At 41.0% G+C, this 23,032-nt stretch overlaps 1 protein-coding gene across 1 annotated transcript in view; it reads right to left on the bottom strand.

The window, feature by feature from the left end:
- The window catches only part of LOC114653135 (sodium channel protein type 5 subunit alpha-like), a 387,074-nt gene extending 364,451 nt beyond the window's left edge, over positions 1-22,623 (bottom strand). The window contains exon 1 of the mRNA XM_051928793.1: positions 22,261-22,623. The gene's annotated coding sequence lies outside the window, so the exon portion shown is untranslated. The remainder of the gene's footprint in view (positions 1-22,260) is intronic.
- Positions 22,624-23,032: the final 409 nt, after the last annotated feature.

Genomic DNA, 23,032 nt, shown 5'->3' on the forward strand with positions numbered 1-23,032 from the left:
GCCACAGTCTACCCATAACAATTGGATACTCGATGTCACAAAGAATATAAAATTTCAGGCTGGTTCAATGAACATTACTGTGAGTTCACTTTACTCCAAAGGCCTGCACAGTCAAAAGATCTGTTCTATGGATGTGGTGGAACTGGAGGTTCACAGAATAAATGTGTAGCCAGGAAATGTCCCGGGACTGTGTGATGCTATTGAGACATCATGGACCAAAATCCCCAAAGATTCCATGCCTCAAAGAATTTAGGCTGTCCTGGAAGCAAAAGGTAGATTATATCTGGTACTACATAGAAAAACTAACAAAGTGGCCACTAACTGCCTATGAACTAGTACAGACATAGCTAGTGTGACACTAGAGGGCGCTGTCGCTCCTCAAAACCCACAGACAGATTGTCCAAGACTCCAGGTAAAAGCACCAAGAAATATTTTTTAATTATTTTCTTCAATAAAGTGCACAAAAGGGTGGCACGGTGGCGCAGTGGGTAGCGCTGCTGCCTCGCAGTTGGGAGACCCGAGGACCTGGGTTCGCTTCCTGGGTCCTCCCTGCGTGGAGTTTGCATGTTCTCCCCGTGTCTGCATGGGTTTCCTCCGGGTGCTCCGGTTTCCTCCCACAGTCCAAACACATGCAGGTTAGGTGGATTGGCGAATTTAAATTGGCCCTAGTGTGTGCTTGGTGTGTGTCCTGCGATGGGCTGGCACCCTGCCCGGGATTGGTTCCTGCCTTGTGCCCTGTGTTGGCTGGGATTGGCTCCAGCAGACCCCCATGACCCTTTGTTCGGATTCAGCGGGTTGGAAAATGGATGGATGGATGGAAGTGCACAAAAGCACCACCACTCCAATACACAATAAATCCAATAATCAAATACAATAACACAATCCTCCACTCCCAGTAGCTCCATTACACACCCTCCCAACTTCGGCTTAGCCTTGCTGAGTTTCCCATAGTCCTTTAAATAGTCCTTGACCCGGAAGTTCTCCTGTCCTTCTGTCCATGTGATTCAATAGCACTTCCGGGTCAGATGAAGACTTATATTTTTTCTTCAGCCCGGAAGTACTTCTGTTCTTCCCTCCCCGTGACTTGGGAGTACTTCCGGGGTACAGGGAAAATAAAAATCCCCACATCTCCCTGCAGCATCCCACGATGGCACCCACGGCACCCAGCAGGGCTGTGAAGCCAAACTCCCTCTCCCATTGTGCCCAGCGGGAATCTGGGGCACCTCCATGCTGCAGGGAAGATGCTATCTAGCGGCCTGGATGTGTCTGCTGGGATGACCTGCCAGCCGTCCATCACACTAGTTACAGTACATCACAATGAAATTCACTTATTCTAGTTTTGTGCAGGGCAGCACGGTGGCGCAGTGGTAGCGCTGCTGCCTCGCAGTTAGGAGACCCGGGTTCGCTTCCCGGGTCCTCCCTGCGTGGAGTTTGCATGTTCTCCCCGTGTCTGCGTGGGTTTCCTCTGGGCGCTCCGGTTTCCTCCCACAGTCCAAAGACATGCAGGTTAGGTGTGTGGGTGTGTTTGTGTGTGTCCTGTGGTGGGTTGGCACCCTGCCCAGGATTATTTACTGCCTTGTGCCCTGTGTTGGCTGGGATTGGCTCCAGCGGACACCCGTGACCCTGTGTTTGGATTCAGCGGGTTAGAAAATGGATGGATAGTTCTGTGCATTTTGATAAATAGTCATCAATCACCTTAATCAGCATGTGCTCAAGTACAATGAAACTGGAATAACCAGCTTGAGAAAACAGAAGTTGAACATACAGACTCCACAGAGATAAGGCCTAGGCTGGGAACTGAACCCAGGACTGTGCTGAACATTGATCTACTTGTGCAATAAAGGTCACCTACTAATTGTTGACACAACTTGATTCATTCTTGTCTTAAGTGTTCACTCTATGTGGATCTACATAAACATTTCTGTACCCCACAAACTGATGGGAATTGATTATACTCTATTGAAACATTTAGGAATTCCTACAAGAAAAAAAAGCAGTGCTACCCAAGTATTTCCAGTTTATTTCTGGACCAATTTAGTTCAGGATTTTATAGCTGACAAATAGCTGTCAGGTGCAGCAGAGGAAGCAGAGTGGTACAAGTCAGATTTTAAAAGATGGATCTACAGTATGTTAATGACAGGAGTGCTCCTCCAAATGCCAGAGTGACTAAGTGGGGAGTCACCAAGCATTGGCTTTTTTATAAGCTGCCACCAAAGTATATGCTCCAAGGGTGCTGAAGCAATACAGAGGTCATGAGGGAACAAACAGAGCACCAAGAGACAGTAAAGCAATCCCATGTTAAGCACATGGCACCCTGCTGACTAATTCTAGGCAGCCAGTTTGATAGTCTCTAAGGTTGCCTGAATGTTTCATAGGAAATTGTAGAATAAGAATGGGAGGATATCTGATTTCATAAAAGGATACTGTATTCTAATGGAATGGCTGTAAGAAGTAACTAACTTATATGTAACCACTGGGTGGTGATTAAAGATGGTGGTCTACTGGGAATTCACTTGGGACACAGACTAGAGCAAATGCTCAGTTGGCAGTGAGGCAGTCCATTCAAAAGTATTAAAAGAGAAATAGAAGGAGAATGGAAGTTGAGTGAGAGCTTGTGTTTGGTGATTTGGCATCACATCGAAGATGGGCAAATGGACAAATCAGCCATCCTGTTGGTAAGACCCAGCAGGACAGCAGAGGTTCCCTTTCTGTTCTATGTAACACTTTGTTACTTTGCAGTCTCCCTGGGTTCACCCCTCTCTAGTGTTTAGATATTTCATTTTCTATTCAATGTATAATAATTATCTTTGTATTTCTTGGATACAGAGTCACTACACCAGAATGCCTCATAGAGTTTGTGTGTGTGTACACTTTAATGGATGGACTGGTATCCCAGCCAGGATGGACCCTGGTTCTTTACCTGGCCAGAAGACTAGAATAGTAGATGAATTTTCTGAATGGAGAGGCATCCCAAATGGGATGATTAGCAGCCCCTTTACTGGTCAGAAGGCCAGAAGAAGTGAAGGACAGTGGGAGATTGCCTGCCAAACTCCCTGAGCACTGGTTGTATAGACCCTCCCAGGGCAGCATGGGAATTATGGCTTCATTGGGGTGCCATGTTGGGTTCTATGGTGGCTACCAGAGGGAGCTGTCAAGAGGTAGATGGTCGATTTTAAAAGGGAGCCCTCCACATTGTCCAGTGGGTTGGAGTCATGAGAGGAAAGGCATAACACTTACCTAGGATTAGTGGAGGAGAAAGAACATGAAGGAAGGAAATAATGTGAAAGGAAGGAAAGGCTTGTGCATAGCAAAACCAAGGAGCTGGTGGTGGATTTTAGGAGGCCTAGACCCCTCATAGACCTAGTGATCATCAAAGGTGACTGTGTGCAGATGGTGCAGACCTATAAATATCTGGGAGTGCAGCTGGATGATAAATTAGATTGGACTGCCAATACTGATGCGCTGTGCAAGAAAGGACAAAGCCGGTTATACTTCCTTAGAAGGCTGGCGTCCTTCAACATTTGCAATAAGATGCTGCAGATGTTCTATCAGACAGTTGTGGCGAGCGCCCTCTTCTACGTAGTGGTGTGCTGGGGAGGCAGCATTAAGAGGAAAGACGCCTCACGCCTGGACAAACTGGTGAGGAAGGCAAGCTCTATTGTTGGCAGGGAGCTGGACAGTTTAACATCTGTGGCAGAGCGAAGGGCGCTCAGCAGGCTCCTATCAATTATGGAGAATCCACTGCATCCACTTAATAGTATCATCTCCAGACAGAAGAGCAGCTTCAGCGACAGACTGCTGTCACTATCCTGCTCCACTGACAGACTGAGGAGATCGTTCGTCCCCCAAACTATGCGACTCTTTAATTCCACCCGGGGGGGGTAAACGTTAACATTTAACATTATACATAGTTATTGTCTGTTTTTCACCTGCATTATTATCATTCTTTAATTTAATATTATTTATTGTATCAGTATGCTGCTGCTGAAGAATGTGAATTTCCCATTGGGATTAATAAAGTATCTATCTATCTATCTATCTATCTAGATGTGTACTGTTAAAAAAGAAAAAAACCTGTAGAGTGGCACTTTTTAAAAATTAAATAAGTTAATTTGAACCCAAGAATGTCTCTGGTTTAGTTGTGTTTGGAGCTCTGCTATGCCCCCCATAGGCCACTAGATAGATAGAAGTCATGCATGTTAAGATAAGGGACTATCTGCCAAGTGTGTATGGGAAAGTGTTTGAGTATGATATCACCACTATCTCCATTTCTGTTTCCTTTACAGAGAAGGACAGCACCCCAGAAGACTAGTTCTGACCCTGCTGCATCCACACCAATAAGACTCTGATTAGACTCCATTCAGACTGGAACCAGCTTCTAACAAAGACACATCTCTTCACGAGTAAAGCAAATGTGACAGATTCAGGCAGTGTAAAATTGCAAGCTGTTCACATTTCAAAACCAGTTAAAGGACACTCAGAAACAAATCCCTGGAAAAGTGAGGGAGCCTGCCACTGAAGGGCAACAAAGAGAGGGTCCCCAGTTACAGTCACGTGACAATATAAAAGAGGGATAGGACCTGAATGAGTCAGTTAACTTCCAGTCGTGATGCACAAAAGAACTCCGCCACATAATCCTAAGGTGACAGAGCAAAAGAGAGATCCTATTCTTGACTTTTAGGGAAGGAACTGAATTTGCTCACTGTTTTCTTTCTTTCTTTATTTTAAATATTTGGGTTGTTGTATAAAAGGAAAACAGCGTTAACCCCAGTCTCAATATTCATATATATAATTTTGTATCTTTTATATATTGTAATTGAGTACATGGATTAGCTGTTATTTCCGACCGTGATTGATGGTTCCTTACCAAGTGGAGTCATCCATTATGAGGGCCTCCCACCTGGGATGGTAGCTATTCCCTTAACTGTTCAGGATAATATTATAATGGAAGGGTGGAAGGAGGCTGTCTCTCAGCACTATGGATCCCTCTTGTGCACACCTACAGGGCTGCATGGGAGTTGTATTCTCAACAGGTGGCCCTGCTGAGTTTCCTAGGAGCTGCCAGGGTGCTTACAGAGAGGAGGCTTCTGTGTTTTAAGATGTTTACACCTGACACATGTCATGACCTGCTTTTGAATTAATTTTTTCTTGCTTTATTTTCACATGCTTTATTTTGTTATCTGTGGAATTCATTTCTGTTATTAGTTTCTGGCATTCTCTTCTTAAAATGGTTTACATTCTCCTAAAATGCCATTTTGCTTCTCATGGATGCCACTATTTTGTTCAATATTGTTGTAGCGGTTGCTATAGCATTGCAATGGGTGACGTCTGGAGTTATGCTGCACATGTCATCGTGGTTAAAGGTAGAAAGGGCAGCTCCATGCACTTGCTGATGTCTGAGATTGCATAACAGACTTTTACGCACTGGTGCACTTTTTTGTTTCATTCTCTGCTTTTTTAGAATCCTTGCTTTGTTCTCAGACTTTGATTTCTGTTTATAACTCAATTTGGTGAAAGATAGGACAGACTTTTGGCTAAAGAATCTAGGCTTGGCTCTCAGAAACTTTACATCTTCTGATTTCAGTCTTTTCTTACATGTTCCTGCATGGGCAATAACAATCCAGAAGTGCTTCCTAGGTGAAATATTGGAGAGGAGTAGGACAAAGCTTGCAAGAAAGAAAGAAAGAAAGAAAGAAAGAAAGAAAGAAAGAAAGAAAGAAAGAAAGAAAGAAAGAAAGAAAGAAAGAAAGAAAGAAAGAAAGAAAGAAAGAAAGAAAGAAAGAAAGAAAGAAAGAAAGAAAGAAAGAAAGAAAGAAAGAAAGCTGTGTGTATATGGTACAAAATAAGTCTTTTGCAATCAGAACTGTTGTCTGTGCTGTTATGTGTTTTATTTTGGGTTCTGAGATACCCCCTAGTGTTCACAATAGACAGTATGTGTTACATACAGTATATCTTTATATATAATACGCTACACGCTACCGTGGTTGTTCATTTATCTGTCCAGGATTTTAAATCACCTGTAGCTCGCAAACCGTTTGACCTATTGACCTGAAATTTGGTACACATATACTATGTGACGCCTACTATCCACTTTCGGAGTGATGGTTGACCTCCAAGGTTATTTCTCTTTTTATTTTTATTTTATTTTATTGTAGAATCAGCTCTCGGGAGCGGCCAGCAGGACGGCTGTGCGGCGCATGCATATGGGCGCCGTTCTCATCCTAACAACCTTTCCCATAACTTCCCCTACCTCTTCATATCTTAAATCATTCTTGAAGCAGATTGAAGACTTAAGTGCCAGCTTAAGTGAAAAATTAAAGAAAATGTAATAAGTAATTGCAACACAAACACTGACTTAATCAGTTTTAAAGCAAAAAGATGCAGATGAAAAAAGAGAAGAAGCGAGTCGCAACGGTGGAGAAAAGAAGAGTTGCTCAGGAAGCAGCAAGTGCATCAACCTCTGAGCAAATGAATGCTAAACGTACAGAGAAAGAGGATGAAAACTAGGAATGCTCAAGTCAAGTGTATTCACTGCACGTTATCGTGCAGTGCGCTGTTACTGGTTAAATGACATTTGTAAAGATACATGTTATTTCAAACATGATTAAATGTTCAGCCTCATGTCACATCACACGACGCGCATGTCACATAAGCTGCCAGTGGTCTTCAATAGAAGAGGGCTGAGTCAGAAGGGAAGGAGCTATAAAGGGTTTCAGCAAAGAGTGGGGTGGTTGAATTTCCACTGCTACATATATGATTGCGGATAACTGAAAACTAAATATATTTTGATCCATTTTGTAATAGTCTTTTAAGAATGCAGAGCAAGAAAATATTAATGAGAGAGTTCTGGAAATATAAAGAAGCTAATATTTGTCACACTTCATTGGAATGGATATCAACATCCTGTCCTGAGGCAAATATTGCATTGGTGTTCCACACCTTTGCAACAGAGGTATGGTGTCCCATTTTTAACACAGTGGAGTACCATCATTTTTGTGTGTAGATCCAGAGTCATTAATGTAGATAATTGTGTTCATAAAAATTACTTGTCAAAGCTTTGAACCCACTTCAGTTTTTTTTTGTCCTGCATCTCCTGACTGACAGGGACGAGAAAGCTGCCACATACAATATGCGATTTGACTCATCCTGATGTCTAGTTATGCAAACTTTTAAGAGTCACCTCCATGTTTGGCCCTTTACACCTGAAAAACCCATGTTTTAGGCCATTTTTGGACCATATTTTGTGCCCGAAATTACATCCTTATAATAAAGAGTAAATCTGTGGGTACCTTCAGCCAAAATGATCAGAAGGGAGTTGTGGATGCCAACATCAGCTGGCCCTAAGGGTTCAATCCCTAATGGGATACAAGTGGTCAAAGTTACTCTTTTTCACAAAACATACAAAAATGGCATTTTATGCTATTTCAAAGTTGTTGTTCAAGAATGTGATAATATTTTCAATACTTGATTCTTTACTGATGGTCCTAGCCCTCCAAGAGCCACTCCCGGAGGGTTACAAATAACAAATTTACAACATAAGAATGTAGGATGTCATTTTAGACTGTTTTTATCTTTTTTTTTAATCTTTACATTTCTTATGTACACCCTGGATTAGGGCATAATATGCTAATTTAGACTTTTTAATAATAACAAAGCGGACAAAAAAGATTTTGAATAAAGTGTTCTTCCTTTTAATTTGATAACACAAGAGAATAACACCACATGTAACAGAATACACCTAACAAGTGGTAGGAAGTTATGGAAGGATATTTTAATAAGAAGGTTCAACTCAATCCCCAACCTTAACACTAACCCGGATTTGTGAATTTCCCCTTGGGATTAATAAAGTATCTATCTATCTATCTATCTATTCATCTTTACTGAGGGCGCGCCATACAGAACTGAGTTATTTTCATCTCCCTCCCTCTCTCTGTGCTTTGCTGTATGCGAGTGAATGTCCTGCACCCACCACTCTGTTTATATTGCTTATGCTGTACATATATACAGTATGTGTTGTCTGCCTTGGTTATACCATATTCTCATATTGAGTGTGTGTGTTATCAATATAGGTTATAGCAGCATTTGATTATATTAATATTGATTGACATGTTGTCATGTTATGCCTGCAGCTCTGCAATGGTGTTCAGGGTTTAGTGCCTTTTTGTTTTGGTGGCCTTGGCCTAATGCTGTTCTTTGGTTATGTCTAATTTGGCATCTCAGAAGAAGGTCTATCCTGTTGATATTAGTTTGTGTGTTGAAGCGTAGGATGTCCGCTCATAGTGGCTCTGACCTCTTATTACGCCCATTCTTTTTAATCTAGTGCTTGATTGATTAGTATGTCAGCATCACTGGTGTTCATTTAATTTCAATCTTCTCACATCAAAGCTTTTTAAAATGATTTCTCAAAGCCAAGTCCAGGATTAATTTGATTTTATATTGGAGGTTCAAATTGACTAGTGAACAGATATAGAAATGCTGTCATAACATTTGGTGCAGCTGATGGATCTGTGTGCATCACCACTACCTCCTCAATGGCATTGTCTTGTAATCCACCAGGACATCACATAACCTGGAAGCGTCTCTGCATACATTTTTCCAAATTCTCAAACTCTATATTAACTGAATTTTTTCCATCAAGTGCTTCTGCTATAGTGGCAATAATTTCATATTACTGCATTCTATAGTGAAGTCCTTGCCAGGATACTTTACAGATGAATGTATTGAATTTGTGACATTGTGTTCTGCAGTCTAACACCTTTGCCATTAAGCTATGCTGCCTGTCATACTTTCATATGTACTGTATTCATTTTGAAACAAGAGTTTTTTATGGTTTTCATTTCTAATCAGGTTTTGCTTTTCCATTTCTTGCTGTGTGTACCCATCTACATCGGAGAATCACAATCTGAAGCACTTTCAAGTTAATGGCTTAGTTTGTTTTGATACATTTGATGAATCATTGTGTAAAAAGGAACAGATTCTCTATTGATTGTCATATTGACTTTGTTTTCTGCTTTTCTCAGTCTTCTCTCTGGTGAGTATTAGTGTCTCTGTGGCATTGGCCATAATGAACGTCTTAAGCACAGTGGGCTGTGTTGCTAGGATGTCAATATCCCTAAGGGTTATGTACTACCTGTGAGCAGGAGGCAGCTTCTTGGTCTGGAGGAGCCTGCACATTCTGTTGGGAAATCTTTAGTGAGACCTTGAAGGAGGGCCTCCATTAGATTACATTCAGTGACATGAGATGGTTCTCAGGTGCATAAGCATTGCACTAATGGCTGCAGTTTTTACAATGTGCCATAAATAAGCGGAAAGCATGTGCAGCTTGTGAGGCACCTCTGCTTGCACTGTTGTTCCAGAGTGTGCGCCGTAATTCCTATCCATGTCTTTGCATTCCAAGCCCTTGTAGGACACACATCTCAACTTTCATTACTATTTATCATGCTTGCCAGCATGACAGGTGGGCAAACAGAATTACTGAAGAAGTTAACACTCTTTCTTGGGTCTCCACTTTAATTTATGATTCTGGAATGGACTAAGGGAAAGAAGGGAAACGTCTGGGAGGAAGGACAATCCCCAGTTGACGTAATTACCTATTCATGTCATTAAGCTGGTCACGTGGCTTCCTTTCAGTTTCCCCTGTGCAACCGGTGCTTGTGTTGCTCCACTGTCTCCCTTGCTTCAGGGTGGTAGAAAGTTACAATAAAACATCCATGCAGCCATGCTTTAAGTAGGCAGTTGGCCAGATGGTGCTCTATTCTGAGTTTAATTCATTCTCAAAAATCTGACCTGCTTCTTTTTTGAGATGTAATTGCATTTTCTGCAATTTTTCATATACTGTACTTGAATATATGATGTGTTTTCTTCAGTGTGAACTGGTTTAGAGCAACATGCACAGAGGGCATTTCTTTTTGTTGTTTTGGTGAATTTAAGACCATGAAAGATGACGCTTTAGCGTAATGCTGAGTTACAACCAGTGCAGACTAACCGATCTGGGTATGAAACCTAATCACCCTCACAAAACGGGCACCCAACAATCAGTAAAAAATGTCATTTTTTAAGATATTGAATTCTTCCTGAAGTAAAAAGTATTATACATACACTCACATGTGCACACATAAACGTGCTTTGACTTTTTATGCAAAACAGCATTTTTCTCTTTAAAAAAACTATTAACAGGCAGGCCTAGCAGTCTTCTTGAGCAGGCCCACAATACACCTGGCACCAGGTCAAGGTTTTAGGGGCAAGAGACACCAAGGGGCATTATACCCGGAAAGATACAATGATGTCATCTGAAAATGTCACTAAACTTGTGTTTCTAAGGTTAATCCCAGATGAACCCATCCCTCTGACATTCACTTCTTGTGGTGGCAAAATGGATGCAGTAACGTTGACATTATTTCTTTCTTCCAACTCTTAAACTCTAATTCAATTTTGCTAATGAACTTTTTTTTCTGAGAGGAGCACCAATTACACCTTTCCATGCTGTTGTCATTTGTTTTCAGTATGCACCACTGGTAAAGGTCAAGAGGCAATTATGGGGTCACCAAAAATGTGACAGCTTTATTAGAAAATATTTACTGCTATTATTCATTTAATTCTTGACTGGTACAATTATACAAATACTAAAAAGTGTATTAAGCAACTAAGAGTAAATTGTTGTAGCTATGTGGCACATTTTCCAGGCAGGTAAAGGTGTTGGCAATAAGACTTTGAAATTCAACAGGAACAGAAAACAAGCAGGCCTGCCAGTCCAGATCATAATCAAGGTCAAAAACAAGAGTACAGAATTCCCAGGGTCACCGCAAATATATACAGAAAAGAGAGGAGAAGCAGTAGCAACTTTTCTTTAGCTCTCAGTCAGTGCGTTCATATCTTAGAAGGAAAAACAAAATGTCACATCTCACTTGAGCCTCACTTGAACAAAAGAAAGAGATAGAAAGAGATGGGCATATCTGCAAACAAGAGGAGGAAGCATCACTCCGATACATTACAAAAGCAATGGAAATATCTTTCTGTTATATCCCAAAACGAATTAAAGCATCTCCAAGATAACCAAACCAATGGAAGCAATGGCAAGTTACATCCCAAAGAAATACAAATGCTCAAATGAACATGCTCAAATAAACTGGAAAATCATCAAGATCAGACCGTATCTGATGGAGTATGCAGCACACCTCCTGGTCCAGGCTCTGATCTTGTCACATCTGGAGTACTGCAACTGGCTACTGGCAGGAGGACCAGTATGTGTCACCAAACCACTGCAGATGATTCAAAATACAACGGCACATCTGGTGTTCATCCAGGTGAGGTAAGCATGTGTCACTCCTCTCTTCAGAGCACTACTAGGCCCCCTGCAGCAGCACATATTAAGTTCAAATCCTTGACTTCTGCCTATTGAGTAGTCAACACGTGAGAACCCATATACAGGGTGAGTCAAAATTATGTTAACATTTGAATGGCGGAAACAATTTATTCTCAAAACATACTTCATATGTGAAAGATGATTTATATGAATGTCTCAACCTGTTCGTCATCATGTTCAACACACAAAAACCAATGAGCAACAGTACCATTTAAAGCCCGGACACGTATTTTGCGGATAATAGGTGATACCACAGTTCATATTCTGTCCTTCATGTCAATTGATATCACAAACTTTCCTGCTATACACGTGCTCCTTCACCATAACCCATAACCAGAAATCGCAGGGTGTCAAATCAGGGGAGTGCGGAGGCCATGGCAATGGTCCACCACGACCTATCCATCGACCTGGAAAGGTGTGGTCGAGAGATAAATAATCCATTAAATGTTAACATAATTTTGACTCACCCTGTATATGGAGACACTTGTGATGTCCTATGCTCCTTCTCACCCATTCAGGTCTGCTGAAGAACAAGGTCTGGTGACACCATCTCTGCGTGGTATCAAATCTCAATCCAGACTCTTTTCAGGGTAGCTGCTAGCTGGTGGAATGGGTTGCCCGCCTCCAATCAAAATGCTGATTCCCACATGTGCTTTAAACACATTTGAGGACTCTTAATTGGTGTATTTCTGTCTAACTGATATTGGCCTTGTAAAGTTTTTGTAACTGAGGAATTATAACTCACTTGTATTTGGTTCTGAGCTTTTCACTTATAATGATCAATTTTGTAACCTTGTCCTGTAACTCCTGTTCCCAAACAGTCCCCCAGACTAATGTTTACTTGAATATGGTGGCCTTCCTTGTACGTCCCTTTGGATAAAAGTAATGTAAAGGTGTGTTACTGTACATCGCAAAACAAATGGAAGCTATTCCTGGATAAATCCCAATACTACTGTAGACATCTCCCACCACCCAGTTAGATCACAAAACAAGTCGAAATATAAATAGAAACACCTCTCAGTTACATCCCAAAATAAACTTGATAAAACAATTCCCAATTACATTTTGTCATTCAAGATCATTATTTCCACAAAATAATGAATGCATTCTGGTCACAGTCACAACCCAAGTTATTCCCAAATAACTGAAATGGTATCAGGGTAACAGGAAGAGGAAATATTCTGAAGCAATGACAATACCTCAGGGTTACAGCACAAGGATAAACAGAAAACATTCTTTAACAAAATTAAATGTCTTTCAGTTTTGTCCCAGAATTAATGGAAACACAGTCCCCTGAAGTTCCAAAAAGAAACAGTAATATGAGCCATGTAAATTCCAAACTAAAATGAAAGATTTCATAGCTAATTCTCAAGGTGGAAACTTCACTCAAGTACGAGTACATTGCAAAACCAATGGAAACGCCTCCTAGAAACAGACCTGCTTCCAGTTACATCATCCAGCAAAAGGAAACAAACTAAAAACAAATGGAAACACCGGCTGAGGTAAATGAAACACCCACAGCTCCATCCCAAAATAGACTCTGGACACCTTCCAGTCATATTTAAATGGAAGTATGTAGGACGAATACTGGGGTAAAATATCAAGAAGTAAATATCAGTCCTAAAATCCAACTGAAAACAAGGAGAAGAAACCTGTCTCAAAAAACCCACAGAACAAATAAAATCACATAATAAACAAAACTTCCTCCGACACACACTGGAAAACAAACAGCAAAAGCATGCAATTGTAAGTGACCTGAAACATCTCACTGTTACATCCCATAAACGCATGCAGTGCAGCGTAGTGATTAAGGATTTGGACCTCCTCCACTGAGATCTCACTAGTGACACTATGTGACTTTGAGCATATTACCTCCTCAACTGCTCAAATTGGAAAAAAGGAAATAAACTTCATCATATCTCAGACTTTGTAAGTTGCTTTGTATAAAGGCATCTATCAAATAAAAAAATGAAAATGAATTCAAGGAGATAACTGCCACAACAAACATCTTCCATGTATTTGTGAAGGAGTGGTGGCTCTGAGGCTAGGGATCTGCACTGGCAATTGGACGGTTGCCGGTTCGAATCCCGTAAAATGCCAAAAGGGACTCTGCTCTGTTGGGCCCTTGAGCAAGGCCGCTAACCTGCAATTGCTAAGTACTTTGAGTAGTGAGAAAAGCGCTATATAAATGCAAAGAATTATAATTATTATTAAACTGAAACAGTCAGTAGTTATCTCTGAAACAGCACCAGTTACAATTAGAAACAAACTTCCTAGTGACATTGTAAAAGAAAGGGAAACAGTTAAAGGACGAGTCCTAAAACAAAAGGAAACTCCTTCAGCTCCCATTCATTCTAAACAAACAGATTTACTTCCAAGTTACAACATACAACTAACAGAAACACTTCCAAGTAGACCGGTTGTTTATTACCAATGATTTTTTATTGGGAAAATACTCTTTTGTATTTAAAAACTATTTTGAAACATAGAAAGCAGGGATGGACTGACCCTTGTCTGGCCAGAAGGTTTATATGAGGGAACAGGGAGACCACCTATCAGGGCTGTATACTCCACCAGTGCACTAGGTGGCAGCTTCCTTATGATGGATCAGCCATTGTGTATACCCATGGGGAAACCTGGGAATTGTAGTCCCGTTGGGTAGCCCTGCAGAGTGCCATGGATGCCACAAGAGGGAGCTGCCGAGAGTAGGTATCTCTGTCTTGGGGGGGCTTCCGCCTGAGCCAAAAGTGCTTCCTCCACGCAATGTTGTGACAGCAGAAGTATTCATGGATCCGACATAAAGAGAGCCACCTCACCACACTTGGAGAGTCCACGTCAGGTGTGACGGGGGAAGAATACAAAGTAAGAAAAGAGACTGCACAGTGTATTGTGGAAAAAAGCTGATTGAAGGTATTTTTGTCATAGCAACCATGATCAAGTTTTTGCAATTATACGGGGCTGGTGGAAACTGAGCGTTATGTTAGGTGGTAGCTTGTGCATACGTGCAAAGTCATCAATGTAGATATTAGTGTATATATTAGTATTTTTTTCAAAAATTACGGTATGGATATTAGAAAGTGCATAAAATCACTCCCATAACTTCTGTTACAGACAAGACTGGAAAAGACTCTGCTTCTTTATCCGGTATTACAAAGATGGAGACTGGAGACAGAATGCAGTTACCAAGTGGCAGGAACAGCACTTGAGCTCGTCATAGCCTTGAATGAGGACTGGAGCAGAGTCAGACTAAATGACAAGCGCCACATTTGTTCACTGTGGATGACATGGGCTCAGACAATCCTGATGAAGTGATGCTGAACACATACTTGGGGAGCTCAACACACTGCCAGCTATTATTTCGTCTCTCCTTGCATTGCTGTGTGTGTGTGACTCCTGCACCCATCATGGTGTTTGTATTGCTTATAGCAGGAATTTCATCATCATCATCATCCAACCCGCTGAATCCGAACACAGGGTCACGGGGGTCTGCTGGAGCCAATCCCAGCCAACACAGAGCACAAGGCAGGAATCAATCCTGGGCAGGGTGCCAACCCACCGCAGGACACACACAAACACACACACACACCAAGCACACACTAGGGCCAATTTAGACTCGACAATCCACCTAACCTGCATATCTTTGGACCGTGGGAGGAAACCGGAGCGCCCGGAGGAAACCCACGCAGACACGGGGAGAACATGCTTACTCCACGCAGGGAAGACCCGGAAAGCGAAACCAGGTCACCTAACTGCGAGGCAGCAGCGCTACCCACTGCTCCACCGTGCCGCCCCGCAGGAATTTAAAAAATTAAAAAAATATAGAAATCTAGTAATATAATATTTCATTAATATTAACTCTAGTTGGCCTACCGAGTTATAGATCTATTCTGGCCATGTTGGTTCATTTTCCGGAACACAGAATGTCTGCCCATAGTGGTATTGACTTCTTGATAACAACCATCTCTTCAATCTAGAGAGTAATCGATTCCAGCATCATTTGGCACTGTCGTACATTAAAATTTAAATTCTTTTGACATCAATACTTTATTAGAATAGTTTTAAACCTGGACTTAATTATTCTCCTTAATTAAGAATTATTTTTTTAATATTTGAAATGCATACTGACAAGTTTGCTCACAGAGAGGCAGATACCTGCCTTATGATTTGGTTTCGGCGATGGGTCTGCTTTTAAGTGTCCTACACCTTGGCTGTATCTTCAGGGGTCCAGCAAAGTGAGCAGTACCACCCCAAACTGAGGACAGGCACTGTCTTTATCAATCTCTCCTTTGCCTCTCTGCTCAGAGGGACTTTGGCCGGAGGATGAATGACATCACCTCTACAATAAGCACACAAGTTCTGCCCCTACCAGAAGTTGGCAACCAGAAATGAACATTCATTAAGGACCTGTGTCTGGCAAAAAACAGAGCTCCAGGTCAGAAGCACCCTTTTGTTTCGTCATGCTATTTGTCACCCTTGAGTCTTCTTTCCTTTTCGTTTTTAGTTCAACCAGCATTATGTAGGATTACCACTCTTGTACCCCAACCTTCCATTTTGACTGCTATTTTGCTTACTTAGAAAAGATAATCATAAAAACCCAATGTGAAAAGTTTGCAGGTTCACCATGAAACAGAAACACTTACAACTGGATGTCAAAACAAGCTCAGAATACTTTCCAGTCAGGATTAGCACTGGTGTAAAAAAAAAAAAAAAAACAGAAATACATTTAGTCATGGCTTGAGTGCTCCAGTTGTTTTATAAATAATGGAATTTAAGGAGAGAAAATACAGAAACTCTACCAAGTTATGTACAATCCCAAACAGATGTACCGTATAACCCCCTGAACAGAGGCCAGCCCTCTGTGTGTGTTGCCAATGCCAGTGTGCTCCGTCCGTCCTCCCTCTGTGAGCCTGACACTGTCTGTTGCCGTCCATTTTCCTTGACTGCCCCTTGCTCCCTAGGCACTATGTACACAGCACAACCCAAATCCAATGGAACCTCCTGCTCCCGGCCAGACACCACAAAAACCTCACAGATGCAGACTGAAGAAACACTAGAAACAACTTCCAGTCACAAACAAGATAATATGAAACTACACAAGTAAAGTATGACAACAAGAATACACGTCAGTCACCCCATGACCAAACACGCAGAGGAATCCTGCGCAATCCATTTTAAAACACATCTCGAATAAATCCTGAATGAAACCGGAGACACTTTCTCGTCGCATCACAATCAAAGCAGTTAGGTTAAGCACCCACAAAAACAAACGCATTACTGAGTTGCATTACTGTCACACTTTGACTCGGCCACATCCTCTCAAAGCACGCTGGAACACACCTTCAGCCAAACTGCAACCCTTTATATCTCAGCAAAAGCAGAGAAGCCAGCCATGAGTGGACATGAGCAGTTACATTCTTAGCCATAACTCACACGGCGGAAACATCTCAGCCAAAGTCCCCAGATGAGCTGATGAGGAAGTTGTTGCTCTGGCTCAGCCCGCCATTTTACTGCACTTTGTAGAGTCAGAAATGGAACCGCGGTCTAGTTTAGCCACAATGGAAATGTGAAGAGTAACAACAAGTGGAAGTGTCTTACATAACTTGTGCTCCAGCCACCTCCTCCATTCTGAGTAACAGTACACATCATTTTAGGTGTCCGCCTCTTTGCTTTTAAACACATAAGCATATCTGCACTGCTAGTGTTAACTCGCTTCAGAAACCCGAGCTACTTGCTAATCAGAGCCTGGTGTTCTTTACTTTTAGCCCTGGCCCTTTTTTATCCTATGTGTGCTGTAGCACCATCTTTGTGTGCTGGTTTTTCAGTTAAAGCTACCTCATGTGTGCCAGATGTATTCTTTGTGTATTGATATCTAAGCATTGTATTCCACTGCACACACACTGCTTTAGCAAAGCTGATAAATCCATTAGAATAACAATCCACATCTGAGTTCAACTGAATATATTACATTAAGCCACAATCAAAGCACAAATATTAACTTTGGCTGACCATTCTCAGCTCCAATAGTACAATAAAAACACACACAGATGAGATGGCTTAACCTTCCTCTGCCAGCACAAACAGATCCTTCCCACAAACAATACCCCGTACCTGATCTGTAAAGCGAGAACAGAAGCAGACAAAGGTTTAACTGTCAACATTCAGGGAGAACAGCCGTGACTTCATTGTCGAATGTTGCCTAAGAAAATACATTTTTGACTCGTATATCCAGCATTGCCTCAAGATTAGTGCTTAATTATAGATCAGTTATTCACACCAAGTGCCCACTGAATGCCACAGAGTTTGAAGAATGTCCGTCTCATGCTCCTATCGCCAAGTACAGCGAGCTACTCGCTGACTGCGTCTAAGCAGGCAGACCACCATAAATGGGATAGATAAAAGATCAGAGCACAGTTTTGCATGTAACAGTGTGGTATGGTGCAGATGACATTATTCCTTTAATAATGTATTAATTAATCAATCCTCTTTCGCATATTGCTTACTTATTTAACAAATGGTAAGCTCTAAAAGAAACTGCTGGCCATAATGAGGCGGAGTGGTGGCTCTGAGCTTAGGGATCTGCACTGGCAATCGGAAGGTTGCTGGTTCAAATCCCGTAAATACCAACAGGGACTCTGCTCTGTTGGGCCCTTCAGCAAGGCCCTTAACCTGCAATTGCTGAGCGCTTTGAGTAGTGAGAAAAGCGCTATATAAATTCAAAGAATTATTATTATTAAAGAATTATAGTTAGTAAACATCTTAAAGGCCAATAGTTAACCGCTCCTTGAGCACCTTGATAGGAAGTAAAAATCACATACGGCAACATAAAAGTCAGACAAGTCTTCCTGTTTACGTCGGAGTATCATTGTATAGAAATGTATTATGTGGTATGAAAAGACGCTAGTGAAACAGACAACACAAAAGGATTATTTATATTAATAATTCATTCTGCACTTGTATGAGGTCTTTAAACATGCTTGTGCCAAAGCTCATGACAACAGACTGGACAACTAAAATGAGTTCTAACAAAAACTGCATTTATGAGTTTAAAAAAGTGCGTCTCAAATATGTTATTGTAATAGCAGACACCGTTATGGCTTTAATTCAGAGCACCAGTACTAAATTATATTAATATTATAAACACACAATTTTAGACATTATGCCTTGGTCAAATTTGTTTTTAAGACCATTTTTCTTGATTTTATTTAAATTAACAAGTTACCTTGTTGCAGTTTTTTTCTATTTTTGTTTTCAGAAAAGTGTTTTCTTTTCACTTAAATTAAGCCCTATTTAGGCTTTAGAATTTTTTTTTTACAAATTTTATTCCTCTTTTTATCAATTAGATTTCTTAATCCTTGTTTAAATTAACCAAATTGTCATTTTTATATTTGGGGCAAATTATTGGTATTATATATTTTAATCCATACATTTCCTTTTTTCTGTAATAAAGCAAAACACTGTATTGTTGTACTGTAAATGCTATTTTCTTACTAATTATGTGCACTGATTTTATATTTAAATTATACAAAACATAAGGCATCCATTTTTTATTGAACAACTATTGATTTTTCATTTTACTTCAATTTTTATTGAACAACTGAAACATTTATTCCATTTTTTCTGTTGAACTGCATGTTAGTGTTATTAACTTTTTATGCCCAACATTTCTTTTCCTAAATGCCCTTATTGGTTTTATGTAACAGGTATTTTCTTTAATTTCGTAATCAAATTGAAGTTATGCTGCACCGCCTGTGTTTAGTTCATATTGATGTCATGCTTAACAGCACACGTTATAAAAAGAAGATAAAGCAGCCCACGGAAAGGGCATTTAGAGAAGAAAAAGTAATAAGAAAAAAGGGCTCTGCGGGACTTTAGATTTTGCACAAAAACTTTGCCTAATAAGTGAGTTACAGGCATTGAATTGTATTAGTGTTAATATTTGTGAGCTGAAAAAAGTCACGCTACAGAAAGTTAAGCTGCCGTTTCAGTGAAAGTTAAATGCGTGTGCCTTTTTCAGCTGCGTGGCTATTTTGCTTTTCAAAGTAGATGAATAAATGAGTAAAAAGGTGCTATTTATCTCATACTGTTCCTTAAAAATTCCCCTTCAGGTTCTGATGCCAAATACATTAACCTTTCAGAGGCCGCAGGTGCCGACACCTCCAGCCCGTCCTACAGTAAAGGTAGCTAATGTCCTCTCCCCAAAAGCGCGCCTGCTCATTAATAGTTTACACGGCTTGTAATTGAGGTCGCACTCGACCCAGATGGCTACTGTGAAGCGCACCGTGGCCTCGGCTTCTTCATGAAGTCACTTTTGAGGAACGCTCTTAGGCAGCTTTGGCATAAACAATTTACACTAGGAGGAATAGTGTTTAACTAAACATTGGCACTTAGTAAAGCCATACATAAGGAGTAATGCATTGGGCAGCTGTACAAAATAACTCTTCTGTAAAGCTTTTACTGCGGTAATTTCAGAAAACTTGGCATCGCCGCATGAATTAGCTAAAGTAAGCTGCTAACCAATTAAGCCAAGCAGCCGTATTCATTTATATAATTCTTTGTTTATATTTGTTCCGAGCCACCTTTCATTACCTTGCTGTACTTAAACTGTTGATTCGCTTTGCTTACCTCTGTTTTCAGATATTAGGGGGTTTACTTGGCTTCACATAATCCATAGAATAAAATACGTGTATTTGTGAGATTAAGCACAAAGGCAGAATGCTGCAGTGAAAACCTTCACATTACATAAAAACCCCGCCACAACAAAAGCTGCCCGGATGATTATTTTATAACATGAGGCTATGAATACAATATGCACCCCCCACCCCCAATAAAAAGCATTTGTGCCGGGGGGATGCAACGCGACTGGCCAAAGACTTAAAGTAAGACTAATTGCGAATGGACTATTAAAATAGTTAGCATTCCATTTTACAAAACTCTAAATTCAGGTCCTACCGTAGCTAAAACCGGCAGGGCATATCGGTGTAGGATACTTAGCAAATATGTCTTGTAATCCACTGAAAACAGTCCATGCGCGGGATACTTCTGTCCCACAAAACAAAGCTCGATTTAAACTTTAGGTATCGAATTCACTTTGAATAGTTTGAGTATAGATAGATTTGAAAGGTGCTATATCATAGATAGATAGATAGATAGATAGATAGATAGATAGATAGATAGATAGATAGATAGATAGATAGATAGATAGATAGATAGATAGATAGATAGATAGATAGATAGATAGCATTTTGCTCTGATGTGCCAACGTGTGTTTTACCCTCCCTGTGCTTGTTGTGCGTGTGTGTGTGTGTGAACACAAACAATGGCTGAAGCTCTCCGCATTCCCAGCTGTTGTGACTCATCTGTCAGGGACTGCGCCACTGATTTTAAGTAAAGCGACCTAATACGTGTAAAAAGTATTTCAAGACAAAAGGTAAACACCGAGATGCTGAGAAGTGCGCATAGCCACACTTCGGAGTCTCGGCCATCCCAAGCATTTCAGCACCTTGACGAGAGGACAGCGGTGCGCCCGGACTGCGCGCTTCGCACACTTGACGGGGTTTTCAAGTCACCTTCCTGGCCTTCGCTGCGTTTTTTAACCTGTAAAACTGTCAACCATTTAACACATTTAAGCAGCATCTGTTGCTGTTTGTTAGAAGCATGTGATGTGTGGGTCTTTAGGGGGATACACCTCTTTATTGACTTCTGCGAACCGGCAGATGATTTTCGAGAGTTAAGGAGATTGGAGCGGGTGAAGAAGAGCTCAGAAAACAAGCAAACAAGAAAACTAAGTAGTGAATATCGGTCATTTAAAAAGCAACTTAAAAAATGTACCTGTTCCAGATTTTAAAAGAGACTTTACTATACTGTTTAGTCCGTCATAAAATTATATCCGTCACAAGAATCGATTTAATAACTGAAAAAATATAGTACATTTAAAATCCTCTTAAGCCATATTCTGAGCATATTACAGTAAAGCCCAAGGCGTGAGCACTATTAGATGAAAACGCAGCTGTAACTTTTGATAAATTGCAATTAGTAACAATACTCCTTTCTTTCTATGTTATGTTGTATTATTTTCTTTGTAGATTTATGATTGATGTAAATAGCACACCGATGACATTCGATAAAGTATAAAGTGGTTAAATCATCATGCTACGGTAAAGATCATACTCATTTTAATATACTGAGAAGCAAACTTTAACAAAGTGAATCATTCTCTCACCCTATAGATTGGATGGATATATTAGATAAATTAAACAGATAGGTAGTGCTATAGCCAATCAGTACATGTACTATAAAGAACAGTGCAGAAACATTAAAAGACTGATGCTCAAAATCCAAAAAAATCCAGATGAAAAACTTTGGAACGACAGAGATAGATAGATAGATAGATAGATAGATAGATAGATAGATAGATAGATAGATAGATAGATAGATAGATAGATAGATAGATAGATAGATAGATAGATAGATAGATAGATAGAATGGCGCAGATGCATCCTTGAGGACACACATTCTTCCTAAAGGGCTGCCATTTAAGGTGATTATAGAGGACATATTCATAACGGCGTAACCGCGCTATAACAATTAAATCGATGTTCTACCAAAGCTCTGCGACTGAAACCTTCCATAACACGCAATCCGATCGACGATTCCAGGTGGAAATATCTTTTGGTTCAACTGCCTAAGGAAAATGCCAATGTGACTAACTGGAACTTGCTGCGAATGTAACAGATTTGCGCTCACCAGGCTGGATCGTCGCTCTTACTTTCTATTATTAAAAGGTGGTCACCGATAACGGGGACTAATCTGTTTTGTATGACACTAACTCCAAAGGCTCTTTGGTATCATAACTTGCCACGTACAGGAAACAGTCACTTCACGACATAAAGACACCTTACCTGCGAAAGTCGTACGTTTACAGCATTGCATTCAGCACGAACCGGTCGCGGCTTCTGGCTCTTTATTACTGTGACTGTTTAAAATTTCCACAAAGTGATGCAGGTGCCCAACTTGTCGCCATGTTGACTAGTCGCTCCCTGTAAATCTCCCACTCATCTTTGCCAACTTCAATTCCAAGTTGAATAAGCCAACAATGAGCGCACAAGCCCGATGTCGCTTTATTGCTAACGAGAGCCGGCAGAGCGTCGCCGGCACAGGCAGGCGCAGAGTGGGCGCTGCGCAGCGCAGTCCTCAAGCCGGGCTCGGCGGAAGCACCGTGGATCTTCTCCCCAACGCTGAGACCCCCTCCGTCCCCAGGCGATTCTGACACCACATGCTCTTCCCAAACAGGCGTCGCCCCTCTCCTGATTTCTCCTCCCAGTTTCCTTACAGCTGTTAATGGGCCCCGGGGGCGTTGAACGCCTAGCGACAGCAACGCGTTGACTGTCACGGCCACAGACCTGCCCACTATGGTGTTTTCGGTGCTGTCCACTACGTGAGTTTTGTAGGTTTCCGTTTCTCTACCTTAATTATTATAATCACACAACTGGAAACTGATGAATTGGCAGGCACACGCACCGGATGTGAACCCGCACCCTTCTCCCAACTTCAATTGAACTTTATCTCCACAGCTTTCCACAGGCTTCGTTCCCAGTTTAAAAAAAAAATAAAAAGTACGTTTTTTTTTTCTTCCATTCTCGCAATACTTGCTTTATAGTTGTTTGTCATTAG

This window comes from Erpetoichthys calabaricus, chromosome 6 (assembly GCF_900747795.2).
Source record: "Erpetoichthys calabaricus chromosome 6, fErpCal1.3, whole genome shotgun sequence".
In the NCBI taxonomy this organism is placed as follows: Eukaryota; Metazoa; Chordata; class Cladistia; order Polypteriformes; family Polypteridae; genus Erpetoichthys; species Erpetoichthys calabaricus.